The 10,744-nt window shown below is 38.4% G+C and overlaps 1 protein-coding gene across 1 annotated transcript in view; it reads right to left on the reverse strand.

Annotated features, from left to right (window-relative positions):
* Positions 1–10,744, reverse strand: part of KAT6B (lysine acetyltransferase 6B) — a 304,625-nt gene that overhangs the window by 197,729 nt on the left and 96,152 nt on the right. The window lies entirely within an intron of this gene.

Consider the following 10,744-nt stretch of genomic DNA (forward strand, 5'->3'; position numbering starts at 1 on the left):
AAGATTATCTTCTGTGTCTGTGTTAATTGGTTTCCCTTTTCTTTGTTGAAGAGGGTCTGTGCAATCCTTCTGCCTAGTCCACCATCTTGCCCCGCCTCCCACTAATTATAATTTAAAGCAGTAATAAACCACAGTGATATGGTGCAAACAAAATGCTACAGACTTCCTAAATAAATACACTTAAGGGTCATACTAGGCTTGAAAACAGGCTGACTGTACTCGCCTGAGCGCTAAATAGGAGACAAAGACAAGCGCTGCAGCTCTCTCTTAAGGGAGCCAGGGGTGGCCCATGCAGGTCCCTTTGGGGCTCCAGAAAGCACATCTGTCAGGGGCCCTGGGGCTCCACACTTCTTTCACTTATGTGCAGTCTCACAAAAGGGCAAAATTTCTAAAATACAAGTTGTTGCTTAGCTAAAGTCAGGCAACAGGCTTCTTTAGTAAAATCCAAGTCTAATTCCATCCTTTGAAGACAGTAAATTCTAAAAACAATTAACATTGTAAGAGTATTTTTAAATCTTTTCCAAAGTTTACCAAGGGAATAGTTAACTTCAGATCTCTCCAACAAAAGGTATCTGCAGAGCTAACATACAAAATAACTACACTGAATAGTTTGTTAAATCAAACCTCTCTGCTCCAACTACACACACACACCCCTTTTCCCTCTTCATACCCCAAATTCAAGTAATACTTTACTTGACCCTTATTCATCTCCAGGATGATCATGTAACTACCATTTACAGTTAGATTCATTTTTCACACTTGACTGAACAATCCAATCAATAGCAACAAGGACACTCTGCTGTCAAAAGCAGATGGCTGCTCCAGCTGCCGACTCTCCTGGGCCCAAGTTGGAAAACCACGCTAGAAAGCGTCTGCCATGCCAGCACAGTGACAAGATCGCTCTGCTCCATCACAGATACTCGGACATCAGTCACAGCACTAAATCCACCTGGGTCATTAACTGAACTTGATGGTAATTAGGCAATGTCAAGGAAAAAGAAACGAAGTGTCCCAATATGGGTACAAAATATGGGGCAATATATCACATTGTTCTTTGTAGTTGGAATTTTGAAAGCCTGACAACTAGCTACAACTGCCCACATGAACTGCCCTATGAACTGCCTTCACAGCTGTTAGAAGTGGTGCTGAAGAAAGAAGGAGTGCTAGGAGAAAGCAAAATGCCCACATAATAATCCTTCTACAATATAGGAATCCTTGAGTGGTGCAACAGTTAACATGTTCAGCTACTATTTGAAAGGTTAGAGGTTCAAGACCATGTAGCCAGGCCTTGGAAGAAAGGCCTCACAATCAACTTCTGAAAAATCAGCCACTGAAAACCCTATGGAGCATAGTTTTATTCTGACACATAATCGGAACTGCCTTGACGGCCAACTGGTTTTCTTCAATATAGGCAGAGAACTAAGTATGAGAGACACGGCTGAAACACTGTATAAAGAGTTGTATAATACAAGAAGTTATATACCTGAATGACTAATTATTAGAAAATCTATTGGAAAGTTGGAAATTCTCCTCCAATGCTAACCCCTCAACCTTCAACTATCACAATGAAGCAAGACAGTCAGTTAATGCTTCCTAATAGCCTATAATTTAGGGTATTTGTAGATTTACCTTAATAGCTGCTGAAGAAATTCTTACACAGAAGCCATCTAGAAGTCCTCTCTAACACAGAAAGGGATAAGGTACAGTTTTGGAAAGGTACAGAATCTGTTACAAAAATTTAATCAAAAACACTGTTTCCCCCCCCCCAAATTATGAACATAATGCAATTAATGTAAAACATGTATCAAAAGATTCAGAAAAGACAGCTTGAAATGAATGTAAGAATCTCAAAAATTACAAAAAATTTTTAAAAATCAGGATGAGAAGAAAGAAGGAAGTACCAAAAGCAACTAATGACATGATTTCTATACAAATAGCATAAAACTGCAACAACAGCAGAGAAACTAAGGTGTAAGTGAAAAAAATAAAAAATATATGTTCAATCAATTTTCACAAAATATTTTCTTAGGCATGTGTGTATGCACACATATAGAGTCAGATACACAAATATGCAGTCACTTAAGAGCAGGAAGTCCAGAAGAATGCAAACATTGTTTATCAAATATATTCATGCATATCATACTTTGCTAGGCTATGCAAAGAAATCAAAGAAAGATACAGTTACACTGAAAGATAAATGGTTCACAAAATAAAGTTATTTTGAGGACTGTGGAAACATGCTTCACAAAACAAAGCATTCATTCTCAAAATACATTTTTTAAAAGAAGAAAAATACAGAAAATACTCTTCTCTATCAAGAGTCACAGAGAAAGATCTTGAAAATAGCACGGATAGACCAGACAAGGTAAATGTCTTAGCCTACAATCAGGAAAGAAACAGTAAGAGAGTACATAGCTTCTATACATATACATATATACATTTAACTTATGTCTTCTTTCATAAAATGAGTTGTGATATCTGTTTCAGACAAGTTCTACTTTCCAGGCCTAGACAAATATTCTTTCAAAACCAAGAGGATTTACCTTTGAAGTTGTAGATCTATATATTATAGTCCATTGTGTCTGAGAAGTCAGGAAAAGTGGGAGAGGTGCCAAAAGACTAACTACAGGCAAATGAAAAAGTACATTTAAAAAAAAAAGTGATAGAAGATTGATTCGGGAAATTATAGACAAAAAAAATGCTGCAATTATTTTCCACAATACCTACAGAAAAATTAAACAGATTATTTTTGGGTGCCTAGAAGTGAAGTAAGGGAGCTCTAGTGGCATAGTGCCTAAGGCATTTATTTGACTGCTAACCAGAAGGCTGGCAGTTCAAACCCATCAGCCACTCCTCAAAAGGAAGGTTGGGCAATCTACTTCCATAGTGATACTGCCTTGGAAACCCAAGGATGGGTCACTATGAGTCAGATCCAACTCGACGGCAGTGGGTGTGGGTTAGAAGTGAAGTAAGGGAGCTCTGGTGGTGTAGTGCCTAAGGCATTAGACTGCTAACCAGAAGGCTGGTGGTTCAAACTCACCAGCCACTCCTCAGAAGGAAGACTGGGCAATCTACTTCCATAGAGGAATTGCCTCAGAAACCCAAGGAGGGGTCTCTATGAGTCAGATTCAACTTGACAGCAGTGAGTTGGTTTTCTGTTTGGCCTGAGAAATGAAGTAAGGATCTCTGGTAGTGTGGTACCTAAGGTATCAGACTGCCAACCAGAAGGTTGGTGGTTCAAATCCACCAGGCACTCCAAGGAAAGAAGACTGGGCAATCTACTTTCATAAAGATTTATGACCCCCAAAGGGGGTCGCTATGAGTCAGAATCAACTCAATGGCAATGAGTTTGGTTATCAGAACTGAAGTAATCTCTGGAGGCAAGACTAAGCACTAGAGTACTGAAATCTTAAAAAGGAAGGCAAAATCTTTTCCTACTGTAATTATGGAGAAGATTAGAAAAATTATTTCAAAATGAAGTAAATTCGTTAAGTGAATGAAAAACTACAGCCTAACCAAAGTAGACTGATGACTAGAACAATGACAATGGTCTGTCTTTTGTCCCATTATACTCACCATGGTAAATGACTTTAATAAAGCAAGAGGTAAAGTGGTGAGAATTTTAGGGGCAAGAAAAAGCAGTTAACCATAGAAGCATACTCACCTACTTCCTTAAAGTGGTATGAAGTAGGGCTTGGAAGCTGAGCATTCTCCTTATCCTATAAATACTATAAACATTCCACAAAAATCCTTATGAAACAGTAAAATGCACTGAGCACTACAAAATATCCACAAAGAACTTATGGGAAAGAAATTTGATCCAAGCTTGTCCTAACTTAGGTGAAAAGGCACCTTTGGCCACAGAACCCCTCCTCATCCAGAAGGCCAGTATCCACACAGACTACAAAAAAGCTAAGGTAAAGGAACATACAGCCACAAGACAGAGGAGCTGAGCCAGGAGCTTATGTGCATGAAGTAGAAAGGTTATCCAGTCTTGGTATAATGTTAATCCAAATCTGAGTAATTCAGCCTGGTATCCAGGCCATAAAAAGCTAGATGGGGATCAATTCTTCACATAACCAAGGGGGTAAACTGTAAAAAAAATGGCTTTAGGAACAAGCCTCGTCTTATTTACATTACATAATGCCAAAATGACCATCTCCTACTATTACTTTCCAGATTTCTCATGTCTCCATTTTTGCATTCTACCACCCCCAACTTCTTCATACACACACACACACACACACACACACACTTATGAGTGCTGGGATTAAGAAACCTTGGTTCAGAGCCCAAAAAGGAGAGAAGAGAGAAGCTGGGAAACGATTAGCAGTTGACTTGGGGAAGAGGAGCCAAGGCAGCATCTGAGCTGCGGTAAGCTAATAATAAATAATAGTAAAATAATAAAGATCAGCAAAAAATAATGAAAAAAATATATGAAGGTAAAAAGTAATCAAGACCTTACATTGAGAATTTAACTGATGATAGGAGGCTATTTAAACTAGAATATTTAAACTGGAAAAGTAGACAATCTGTTTATATACATTAGAGGTTGACACATATTATTTTTATTATTACAGATATTTATTTTTTTATTTTTACAGATTATTTTTACAGATCAAAAACAGTCAAATATCAGCAAATTTATAATGTTCCAACTAATAACTAGTGCAATGTTTTGCTGTAGGAAAGCCATCACAAAATGAAAGCCTTTGATTTATTTGGTGTGAATACACTGCAAAACACCAGAATGAATGGGAGTTTCAAGGCTCAATAGGAAGGATGCTTCTCTGACAAACAGCAGTCAAATCAGGAACTGGCTGTGAGCAGGGGGTCTCCATGCAGTCCTAAAAGGAGATAAAGCCCTCTCTCAAGACATTTCTGTACTGGGTGATCGCTAAGATTCTTCTACAATGCTCTGAAAATTCTTGCCCACTTAGTCTAAGCAAATTCTAGTGGGTTTAGTCTGGTTTTGTCTGTAGTAAAAGTAAAGAAGACAGGTAGGTGTGAAAGGAATGTATCCTGAAAAGAGAACAGGACCAGAAAAAATTCAGGAAAGCAAGAAAATGAACACTTCTACCATTCACAGCCCACCTTCTGCAGAATCTAGAGATCAACGTGTCTTGATCACTGTGGGAATTCAACCAGTTTCTGCAGGCTGGAACAATGAAATGAGCCATATAAGCAAGTGCCATAAATTTAAAGGCAGGAGTTAGCATCACTGAGTGGGGGAAGGGACATCTGGAAATGAAGGATTCACAGAGTTAAACCAATTTCAACTACAACCATGTAGGTTTGGTACAGGTAAGTTAGAGGCAAGCAAAGAAAAGCAATCCAGGGGTTGAAGCTCAAGAATATGCAAAGCCTGAGCACAAGATAATAATTTAGCTGCAACAGACAGTCAAGAAAAGGAAGCTGAGGCCAAGATTGTGGAGCATCTAGATTGCCAAGCTCAAGTTTACACTTGTTTGTTCACTTCAGTCTTTTAAGCATAGTTTATAGATGAAGACTGAATTAAGTAAGTGAAATGGTATTTCTCATATTCATATACATGTGTGAAATATCACAATGTTTAGGATCCACACAAACAAAACTCCTATGTTCTTGGATCAATCAGTTGTTGCTCATTTTCTCTATTTTTCAAGTTAGATATTATATTTCACTCTTAATGGTTTATAAGCCATACTAAAAACGTTATTAAGCCAATTTTTCTTTACAATCCTTAATCACAAATGCCATTAATCATGTTCACTTAGCATTTCCTCTTTAATGAAAATACAGAGCTCAGTTCAAATGTGAGAAGAGCAGTAACAGCACCCATTTTTGAGCACTTCTGCACAAGGCAGTAGCATTACAAGGGGAAGGTAGAAGGAGTGTTCTACCCAGGGTACAGGCAGTAAGGAGATACACTGTCTGTAGAGAATTTAAAAACAGTATATAAAGTGACTAAAAGTCAGTCTGCTTTTTATTATTACCCTGATGACAATGATAACTCTAAACAACTCTAACCTCTCCCTGCTGGAACTGACAGCTCTCACCACAGTCCTCCTCCCCTTAGACCACCACTAGTGCTCAGTTTGTATTAACTGCTTTACAGGGACTCTCTTTTAACCCTCATTTTAAGACAGGGAAAATAGAGACTCGAGAAGCCCATGAGATAATGAGGATTTTCCCCAGACAGCCTAATGCCCACGTCTGCCATCTTTAACCCACAAGCTACTATCACCCAAGGAAAATGAGGAAAAGATAGCAAAAATCTCCAGTTCGACTCACTCAGCTGAAGAGTCAACAACTGAGTTTAGATGTCACCTTCCATTAGCCTACCTCCTACCTTTTCCATCACTTAATCAACAACTGACTGCCTATAGCTCGGAGAACATGTTTTACTTATTAATTCGCTGCTCATTTCTTGACATTTTCCCTAGAGAGCAGAGCAGGTTAACTCTGCCATATCCTTGGCCACTGTGGCCTGAGGCAATGATTTCTCTCTATGGACAGGCAACCCTAAAAATCCACCTCATGAAAACACTGTAGACTCCTTGGTGCTCATTTTAATGGGTTAGACATCCATGCTTATATGTCAAAATTCCCATAACAGAATTTTTTTTTAAGTATTTTAATTATAAACCATCTATGCCTGGTATCAGAAGCATTGTATTGAAGGTACACAAGATATAAATAATATGTATTAAAAATAATAATAATACATTTCTTCATTAACATTCAGCTGTGCAAACAATTCATTTCTTCTCAGTTTCTCCTTCTATTAAGTAGAATGATTAAGTTATAATTCTCAAAATTTCAGTGAGGATAGAAATTCTATAAAAATCTAAAGTTCTTATACTGTAAAACCACAGAGGACACTACTATCATGATCTTGGAAACTACAGTGAAAACATTCCCCCCTCATCAGTATTCCCAACTACTAGAGGGGAAAAGATAAGAAAAATAAAATTGTGTTCACAAATTTAAACTTTAAAACTAACACATGCTGAATGTGAGTATATTTATGTAGACACTTGAGAGATATGAAATGGCTTCTAAGCCTGGAAGACTTAACGTATTAATATAGCCAAAGAAATAAAGTGTCCGATAGAAAGGCAGGTCGTCAGCAATGGATGCAGAGGCTAAGGGGAGTGTGGTAGGCAGAATTCTAATATGGTCCTCAAGATTCCAGTTTCCTAGTGTATATGTCCTGTATAATTCCCTCCTCCTGGAGTGTGGACAGAACTGTGAACATGATTCCATTCCCATGATTGGATCACATTATATGACAATGGTGAAGGGATTTTGTAGATGTAGTTAGGATCTCAAATCTCTGAGGTTGAATCAATCAAAAGGGAGATCATCCTCAGTAGGCCTGATTTAATCAGGTAGGAGGCTTTTAAAAGGGTCAGAGACCGGAAACACTGTAAGTATGGAAGAGATTCTCCAGGGGATCTTAAAGAAGCAAAATGTCATGATGAGAAAGGCCCATGTGGCAGGATGATCTCTTGGAGCAGAAGGCCTCAGGCCTACAACCACAAGGAACTAAATTATGCCAATAATCAGAAAGCTTAGAAGACCAACCACCACCTTTAAATGAAGTCACCTTGATTTTAGCCTTGTGAGACCCTGAGCAGAGGACCCAACTAACCCATTCCTGTACTCCTGACCCATGGAAACTGTAAAATAATAAATTTGTGTTATTTTATGCTGCTTAGTTGTTTACACAGCAATTCAAAAAACTAATACAGCATGCCTTCTACTAAGCTGGCAGTGCCATCTAGACACACTCTCTCTAGGACATAGGAGAGACCATCCTTGTTGTTAGACAGGTGTCTAGTGCTATTAAAAGCTATAGATGCCATGCTCACTAATGCAAGCCAGCTTCCTGCACAAGTCTGCCTTCACAGAGATAACGAATGCACAGATCCAATTCAAACTGAGTAGTACCTCAGTCCTGGGACAATTACTTCTCAGGCAAATATACAGATCTCGTGCTTTCACAAATCAGGCTTTTTTGCTAGGTTAATGTGAGTCAGCCTTTGAGAGAAAGTTCAACCCTTGATATCCAGAGAAAATCTGGTTAAAATCTGACAAAAATAAGAATCAGCCAGGTCCTGGACTGTGTTCATTTTCCACCGTTGTGCAACAAACTGCCACAAATTTCATGACTTAAAACAACATCCACCAATTAGCTCATGGTTCTGTGGGTCAGAAATCCATGCAAACTCAACTGGGTTCTCTGCTTTTGGCCTCAAGAGCCAAAATCAAGGAGTTGGCTGGGCGGGACTCTCATCTGGAAGCTCTGAAGGAGAATCCATTTCCAAGCTCATTCAGGTTGTTGGCAGAATTCCACTGGTTGTGTTGTAGGACTGAGGTCCTGGTTTCTTACTGGCTGCCAGCTGGGGTCTGCACTGTTTCTAGAAGCTACCTGCATTCCTTGGCACATGATCTCCTCCATCTTCGAAGCCTGCTACGGCACACTCTCTTCATACCAGCCCCCCAAAAAACTTGGTTTTAAAGGGTTTGTGTGGTTAGATTAGGCCCAGCTGGATAGTCCCACTTTTCCATACAGCACAATACAATTTCAGGAGTGGTATCTTACCACATTCACAGGTTCCTCTCACATTGAAAGGGGAAAGGATTATACAAAGGGCAAGGATCATTGGGAATCATTCTTAGAATTCTACCTACCATGCTGGACTATGGCTAATCCAATAAAGCACTGAATGCTATCCTGAGAGGGCTCCCAGAAGAGAAGACCTAGCCAATTTTCTATAGGAGATATCTCATACAACACACACATTGTCAAAATTCCCATTAGCTTCAAAGGAATTGGGTATTTCCCTATCCCTTTCTCACATCCTTAAATCTATACATTGTTTCTTTTTATTTCTTCTGAGCTGGAACCTTATCCATGTATTTTGAGAACTCACAGAAATAGTTGCATAAAAACTAAGCTGAAAGTCCAATCAAATATTTACTGAACATCTACATAGTATGAGGCACCATGTTAAGCACTGTGAAAGATGGGAATGTATATAAATTAGCCCCTCTCCAAGGGGTTGATAAACAATATGAGTCAAAGAGGAGATAATATAAAAGCATTAACACCACCATACTTAATATCAGTCCAAAGGCCAAGAATTAATGAAATACTCACATCAAATTGTACCGCTTCCAATATAGGTCTCATAGCCAGAGTAATCCTACAAATGTCACTGATGACCAGCAAATATGAAGACCTTTAAAATATTACCACTATGACTCTAAATTTTGGGAGTGTTTCAGGTATATATAATTTTTACACGTAAAAAAAAAAATAACTATTAGAAGAAATATATTAAAGTGGCTAGCTATGAGAATAGGGAGATCATATATTTTTTAATTAATTTTGTTCTTTTCTCATTTTTCCAATAAACATGTAGCACTTTTATAAGCAGAAAGAAAATATATATAAGGATTTATATTGAGTAAGTCATGGCATTTAACCCAGCCAACCTTTCTCTCAAGTTAAAAACTGCCCTGCCTACAGTCCTCTGTTAATAGAAAGCACAAGGCAATTTTGACATGGCACAGAAAGATCAATAGAGCCAATCAGACCCCACTATCTGGAATCTGAATGAGGAAACAAACTTGTTAACAGCAGGAGCTAGAGCCAAAAGGACCCAGGAGAGTTGAAACTAATAAGGGCCCAGCAAACTGATGGCATGAGAGAACAGAAATGATGAGTAAACAGCTCTGAGGTAAAGAAAAAGAGATGAAATAGAGAGTGAAGAAGCCCACAGAAGAGAGCAAAGACTAGAGCAGGCAATATGCAGAGGAAGGCAAAGACAGGCAAAGGTAGAAAGAGGTGTCAAAGTGTGGAAAGAATAAGGATGGATGTACGGGAGAGAGGGAGGGAGGAAGAGAGGGTGGATACAGTTCTTTCAGATCTTCTTTGATTCCTGAGATTTTTCCAGCCCCCTTTATAACAAATTACTATCAATTGCTTTCAACCAGAATGAGCTTAACTAAAATGATATTTAAAACAAATCAAAATCATTATGACTTTCATAAGCCTAGAAATTAAAACCAAAGACAAGTATTTAACAGTCTTCTAGGAGACATATTCTCAATTTAGATTTTCTTATTTCTTCAAACCCCAGTTCTTCCCAAAAGCTGGTGGGAATCTCCAAATCTCCCCACCCCCAACATTCACAAACAGAGTAATCCCAGTCAGAAAAGGATATCCCTATTAGCCACGCTATCTTCACCAAGACAGCAACCTTATTAAATTACAACTGTTTGAACAAGGTCAAGCACTCAGAGTTTAAGTCAAAGTGTTTCCAGGTATAATACTGTCAGGTCAACTTAAACAAGCCAAGAGAGGCTTTGAGCCTGATTAAATATTAAAACAGAATCTTTCACATCTGTTTTTACCCAAGGATGAAATTACTGTACATCATTTCAACCAGCTCATTAATACACTGTACACACATCTTGCCTCAAAGGTTACAGGAATATCAATGCTTCAGAGGCCTGCAGAGAAACCTACCCACACAGCCAGAAGTGAGGTCACCATGTATTTTACAGGACGTCAATATTTCTTTAGAAAATGTGAGAGATAATCAGTCAGACACAGACACAGTTTAAAGGATGAAAACTTCCATGAAGTTATGCTAGTTGCTTTTGATCTGAACCTTTTAATTATTCATTCAGTTGGCTTTGATAAGTAACCTGATAGGACATGTTGAACAAAAATTTTGATTCAACAGTA

Source organism: Orycteropus afer, unplaced genomic scaffold, assembly GCF_000298275.1.
Source record: "Orycteropus afer afer isolate SDZICR_OR568_19922 unplaced genomic scaffold, OryAfe1.0 scaffold00070, whole genome shotgun sequence".
In the NCBI taxonomy this organism is placed as follows: domain Eukaryota; kingdom Metazoa; phylum Chordata; class Mammalia; order Tubulidentata; family Orycteropodidae; genus Orycteropus; species Orycteropus afer.